Below are 7,511 nucleotides of genomic sequence, written 5' to 3'. Positions count from 1 at the left end.
ATTCATCGGAAATAATTCTGGATAATAAAACGTCGACTTAGAAATTTATCCTAAAAAGTCAACAAAAGTCAATGCGGGGCCCGCCTCTCGGAACCCAACATAAGTTTTACGAAATTCAAACACCCATTTCGATACGAGTTCAACCATACTAATTTTATCGAATTCCAAATCTTGAATTTCCATTTTTAAAAAGTTTTTACAAAAATTCCTATTTCTTCCATTAAACTCGAATTAAACTATGAATATAACTATAGATTCATGAAATATAATTACTTTCGGATATAGAACACTTATACAAGTCAAAATCGTGAAGAACTCCTCCAAAATCGCCCAAAAACCGAGCTCCAAAATCCCAATCAAAAATAACAAAATGACCAATTTTGGTCCTTAATGTTTCTTTCCATAACCGCTTCTGCGGAAAGAATTTCGCATTTGTGGTCTCGCTTTTGCAAGACAAAATGCGCTTCTGCGATGATCACTACCCAGCCACAAAGCTCGCACCTGCGGAGCAATTTTCGCTTCTGCGATTATCGTAGGGCACAACATTTCCGCTTTTGCGGTGCCTCGTCGCTTCTGCGTAGAAAACATCGCACCTGCGATTGCGCAGGTGTGGAAGTCTGTCCGCATCTGTGACCTTTCTCCAGTTCTGCCCAGGTCGCTTCTGTAATGAAATCCTCGCTTCTGCGATCAAGATTCCGCAGAAGAGATCACACCAGCAAGTTCAATATTCCAGCAGTCTTTTTCAAGTCCAAATTAATCTATTAGCCATACGAAATTCACCCGAGGCCCTCGGGACCTTAACCAAATATACCAACATGTTCCAAAATACAATACAAACTTAGTCGAGGCTTCAAACCACGTCAAACAACGCCGAAATTATAAATCGCGCATCGAAACAAATTATGAGTTTTCAAATCTTCCAACTTCTATGTTTTGCGCCGAAACGTATCAAATCAATTCGGAATGACTTCAAATTTTGCACACGAGTCATAAATGACGTAATGGAGTTGTTCCGATTTCCGAAATCGAAATCCGACCTCGTTATCAAAAATTTAACCTTCAGTCGAATTTTCCAAAAATCACCTATTTTTCAACTTTCGCCAAAATGCGTTGAATTGTCCTACGGACTTCCAATTACAAATACAGACATACGCCTAAATCTGAAATTACCATACGAAACTATTGACATCATCAAAATTCTAGTCTGGGGTCGTTTCCTCAAAAGTTAACTCTCTGGTCAACTCTTTCCATTTAAGCTTCAAAAAATAAGAATTTCTCTTTCAATTTAATTCCGAACCTTCCAAAAACTAAACTCGACCGCACACGCGAGTCATAATACATATTACGAAGTTGCTCGGGACCTTAAGTCGTTGAACGGGGTATTAATTCTTAAAATGACAAGTCGGGTCGTTATGTTGTATCATTTAGTTCTAGGCGAAAAATGGAAATTTAGTACACATTCATCGCGATGTAAATTATGTCGTTACTAATACAATCACTTTTAGTGGCGACCTTTTAGAGTCGTCACGAATAAACTAATAATTGTGGCAACTATAAGGGGTCGCCTCTAAAGCTATTGTGTTTTGTGGCAACGGCGTAAAATCGCCACGGAAATCCTTACTTTAGTGACGGCTCCAAGGGTCACCACTAAAGGTTGCCACAGAAAATCTAATTTCTTGTAGTGTATATATATATATATATATATATATATATATATAGCCCCTCGGGCAATAAGACAATATTCTTTCATATTTAAGACAATATTCTTTCATATTTCACACAAATTTGATCCAAACTACTATTTTCATCGTAGAAGCGAAAGCTTTTCTTGAACTGCCTATGATCAGTGAAGTAACCTTTTTTCTTCAAAATTGGTTTACCTTTGTCTAGTCCCTTCCATGACCATTGTCTTCTTAATATTTTACCACGGGCAGATTTGCTCTTTAACTGCGTAAAGAAGTAGTTCACATGGTTTCTGGTTACCATACAAGTCTATATGGTTAATATGATTGCATTCAATAGGCTTACCACAAATAAACTTTGTCAAAAAGTTTATGAGTTCTTCGTCATATGGCCGAAACCTAAATCCTTATGAATCTTCTGAACAAATGCTTAAACCCTAGTCACCAAAAGAAAAACTTAAACACAACAAAAGCAAATCTTGGCCTATCAGAAACCAAAATTTAACCCTAGTACCAAAGCAGAACGTGAGGAATAGCCGTAGCAACGTACCAAAAGGAGAACTTGAGCAGTAAGTAGAAAGGGAGTAACGCCAAAAGCCCTGCTATATATATAGAGAGAGCGCTTAGAAATATAATTAGGAAACGTAGCAAGAAAAATAATTAAGTCTATACTTTGTTATGTATTTCCTTTTTTGTTACAAAAATAAGATATATTCATTTTAGAAATAATTAGGAAATACATGTAGCAAGAAATAAACTTAAGCCTAATACTTTTTTATGTATTTTCCTTTATTGTTACAAAAGAAAACCATTTTTATTGGCTTAAATTAAAAAAATTAAAATTAGGAGTTTTTACTTGGTTCGTCCTTTTTTAAAGATTATTCTCATAAATAATAATACTCTTTGTTTATTCCAAAAAAATATATATATTCTTACCTTTTTATTAGTATTGAAAGATTTAGCTTTTTAAAAGAGAAAATATATTACCCAACCCAACTTAAACGTTACTGACCCACATTAATTAAGGGATCTATTTCCATTAATATACTTTTAACCGCATTTTCTCTTTTTATCTCTCTTCCATAATCTTTTCTAGTTTTTTCCTCTTACATCAATAAACACTCCCAAATATCTCGAAGATTCTGAAAAGAAGAGTATCTCAAAGTACTCTCTACTTTAACGACCATTGATGCCGCTTTGTGTAACTCCTATTTGGTGGTGTTTTATGTTTTTTTTAATGACTTGGTAATCCTCGTATATTATTAGTATAAGTTTGGTATAGTACGTGTATAGATACAGTAAGTGACATAAACTATATGAGTATATTAAATATTTATAAATATGCGTGTTATATTACTGCAAAATATGAATAGTATTGTTTACCCGTAAAATGGTACGGTTGAATTTATAACCTAATTTATAGACACGTAAATTGATTGACCCAAAAATATGTAAATAAGAACTGAATGTGAATTGAATTGATTTCTCCGATAGCAGTAACAAGAACAAAGTTAAGAACAAAATAAAGAAAGAAATTCTATAGAATGGAAGCAGATTATAGCTTTTTTGTGCAGAAAATTTTCCTGTCTACATTGGATGATAATTCTCTTATGTATAGTTCTATTTAGGGAGACAAGACCTCCAAATCAAACTCCTCTTTAATGAGAATGAAATCGTCATTGATGGTTGCATAACGGTTGGCTATAAATGCAGATATTCTCTGTAACGGTTACTAATTGAATGATATCCGATATCACCGCTTCAAATCTTTGTTATCAGTTCCTCTGTCTTCGAAATTCACCCAGCACTGGTCACGTTCTTGTACCGGTACCAACTTCTTGCTGACCCACATCTTACTTGTCTTCAGTTCCATGTGTCACCTCCTTATTTTTCCAACTCTCGTTAACCAATTTTACCGCATACAGATGGTCCCCCTACTTTTCGGTGACAATACTTTAGTGTTAGCAGAAAGTAGATAAAACCTCTTTCCTTCGAGAAAGTTTCTGAACAGTTTCTGACACTTGAAAAGACGCACGTCTCTTCGCATTTAATGACTCGAACACGTGTTACCCCATGATTTGATAAATATTTTCGCCAGTTTTTGAGGTAATCATGACCATAATTCTTGACGTCTATAAACTTCTCCACTACTCATCATTTTTACTCTTTGTCATTACAACTCCTTCTTCTTCTCCGATTTACCTTAGAACCCTATTGCAAAATTCAACTCTTTCAGTAAAATCTTTCTTCATAAATTTCTTACCATCATATCTTCTATTATTGATGCCCTCAGAAACATTAGCCTTCTCTTCGATGGAGGCCCAAAGAAGATCAAAACAAATGAGGCTCATGTCGATTCTGAACCTCCTACTGAGTATTCCATCATACCCCTTCAACTTACCACTAAATCTGACCTTCAAGAACAAAAAGGACCAATAATCCCAAAAGTGACAGACACTGGCCCGTTTGTAGGTATCCTTCTTCCATTCGTCTTTCTAGAATCCCTACCGTGAAGGATGATTATGAATGGAACAACATTGAAATCTTTGCCCCTAGTGAAATAGAAAGGGTTACCTTTTTCAAACCAGGGTTCATGCATGTTTATATATACATTTTCACATTGGGAGTGAGTAAAGGAATCGACTCAATAATTTTAAAATTTTGTCACCGGTACCAAATCTGTTTGGTACAAGCAGGCCCATCAGTATGGCGTATGGTGGCTTGCCTCCGCCAATTGTGCTCTAGGACCGAGAAAACCTTAACTCTTGCACACATGATGAATCTCTACTCCCCAAAGATCTTCCGTGGGGATGTGATAAAACTTAGCAACACGGTAATCATGACCTCCTTACCATCATTGACGACGACAACGATCGTGGATGGATGGAACGGTTCGTTATCATTGCTTCCAGGGACATCCTCGCGACAACAACACCTGTTATTCCTGAATCTTGGAAATTTTTTCGTAAGTCTCTGGTTATCTTTTCCTTTTCATATTTAAAAAGATTTTCCTCCTTTGTTAACATTGTATTTTCTTTATTTCAGCTACTCATTGGGAACCACCATGGGTTCAAAACCTGGCCAAATGGGTACAAACTTTTGTGAATATTACTACACTGGAATCCCGGATGTGGAAAGAAATGGCCCCCAGACTTGGGTGGAAAGCCGAAAACCATTGTAAATAAAAGTTCTTCTTCCCGTTTTTTAATATTTCAACATAACATAGAGTTAATGTTTAACTATCTTTTTGTACCACACATGACTTCTGAAAGGATTTGTTATTTCCCCTGACATCGAGGCTCTCGATGACCCGAAGGGAGCTCAAAAGGTAATGGAAAATATCCTTAAATGGAGGAGAGCTCATGAATATACTCTTACTTCTGGTGAAGGCGCCTCCTCCCAGAGTCCCCAGCCCAAAGATAAGAAACAAAGAGAAAACGTACCTCTTCAGCTGGGACTTAGGAGAAGAAATTGAAAAGAACACCAATCGGACCGGCCACAATAGTCCTTGATAATGAAGAAACCGATGACGAAGTGGTTGCCCTTCAGAAAAGAAAAAGATCTTTATCATCTCAACCGAATGTTCAGCCGAGTGAGCTTCAAACTCAACAGCTTCAAACCCCACAACCAGAAGAAGTTTAAGGGCTCTTCATAAAAATGGGATTGGCCGAAAATGTTGCATCTCATTTTCGAATCCATGCGGTTTCTTCTGGTCAAAGGAGTTCAATCCATGACCTTCCTCCACCATCAACTTCTGAGACACTCATAATTGTCTCTCTTTCAGATTCTACCTCTCCACCAGCACCATCCGAATAGATGAAAGATATTCCTTCCCCATGGTTACCCGACCATGGAAATTTGGGAAATATTTACATGACACCTACTCAAAGCCCTTATCGAAAATGAAACTTTAGCCTTACAGTTTCGAATGAGTTATATGTTCTTTCCAAGTCGGTGGATCTTGCCAATTATCTGAAGTCGCTGGCCACAGAAAAAGATTGGAGAAAAATGGACTCGCTTTCCAGGGAGTGCCTGTTAAACAACAGCATGCACTGCTCGGCGCAAGTATCAATATAATCATCTTCCATCCTTTTTCATTTGTTATATTTTGAATTAATAACCTTAGCTTTTAATCTTTTCAGGCCAACCTTCTCGCCTCTGAAGGCATGTAAAGGTTGATTTTTTATAAACAAGCACATACTATGGAACGAGATCAACTTTTGGCTGAACAGAGTCAGCTTGCCGAGAGCCTCAAGGTGCAGGAAGCAAACATTTCTCAAATGGATGATCTCGAGTCTCTATTGCAGCAATCCAAGCAAGATAGAATGGCTCACAGCCAAGAAGCCACTCAATTACATGAAGACATTAAAGAGGCAAAGGCTAAGTGGGATGAAGTGTATGATATCATGACTGTTGTTGTCAAGCGCAAGTCTACTTTCATGGAGCAAGTCAATAACTTAGAGGCTAGCTTACGCTCCAGAACCGAGGAGGCCAATGCTGCAGAGGAGAAAAGAGCAAAGATTGAGGTAAGGCTCAAAAGGGTCATGGAGAAAAATCAACGTCATGCTACAACCAATGTTGAACTTGATTCCATGATCAGCACTGTTAAAGATGAAAATTATAAGGTCCAAACTAAGATTGGGAAACTCCGAGCAAAACTCCAAGACTAGGAATATTCTATCCTTTTCGGGAAAACCTACGTCATATCACACGAAGAGGAAGACCTTGGAGAAGGTCAAAGAAGGCATTTCAAACATCAATGACTGCATTTCCAAAGCTCGTGAATTGGAGTCAACTGCTCTCGAGAACCTCCCTACTTGGCACACTGCTTCTAATTCTTCGAATACTAACTCCGAGTATTTGGGAACCGAAGAGGAAACGAAGGAGGAAGCTGAAGAAGATGGAGATAAAGATGAAGGCCTTGAACCGGAATAGTTGATAAAGAAAATGAAGACTCTTCTATCTCTTCGGGCTCTAGAAACAAGAATAGTTGATATTTTTTTTTTATTATTTTTGTAACTATGCCAAAACTTCTTTATTGAGTTTGGCATTTTAATGTAATGACTCGACCTATTATTTTGAGAATTTGCATTCTTTTTGGTGGTTCGATGGCATGAGTAGCTTTGTATGAGGTATTATCACTTGCGTGAATCATCAGTTTTGGTTTTCAGGTGATTCAGAATTGATTTGGAAGAATGATTCTTATTTTAGAAGTTTTAAGTTGGAAGAGATGACCAAGTTTGTCTTTTGTGTATTTGACCCCAGATTGATATTTTGATGGTTCCATTAGGTCCAAAGGGTGATTTTAGACTTGAGAGTATGTCCGAATTTGCATTTGGATGTTTCTAGAAGGTTTCAATACTATTTGGCAAAAATTAGCAATTTGAAGGTTTGGAAAGTTCATAAGTTTAATCGGAAGTTGACTTTGATGATATTGGGTTCAAATTATTATTTTGGGACTTGGAACAGATTCGTTATGTCATTTGAAACTTGGGTGTACAATTTGAGTTCATTTCGAGTTGATTCGATATGGTTCGACATGAGTTTTGGAAGTTGAAAGTTCAAAAATTCTTCAAGTTTGATTTGAGGCGCGATTCGTCCTATCTATATTGTTATGTGTAATTTGAGGCCTCGAGTAGGTATGTGTTATGTTTGGGAACTTGTTGGTATCTTCGGACATGGTCCCAAAAGGCACGGGTGAGTTTCAAACGTGTTTCAGATTATTTCGTCTCATGTTGCATTGCTGATTGTTGGTGTTTCAGTTGTTCATCGCGGTCGCAAAGATGAGGTCGTGATCGCGAAGTGATTTTTGGAGCTGGGTATTTTCTT

Source organism: Nicotiana tabacum, chromosome 15 (assembly GCF_000715075.1).
Source record: "Nicotiana tabacum cultivar K326 chromosome 15, ASM71507v2, whole genome shotgun sequence".
NCBI classification, from domain to species: domain Eukaryota; kingdom Viridiplantae; phylum Streptophyta; class Magnoliopsida; order Solanales; family Solanaceae; genus Nicotiana; species Nicotiana tabacum.
This window is presented reverse-complemented; position numbering follows the sequence as displayed.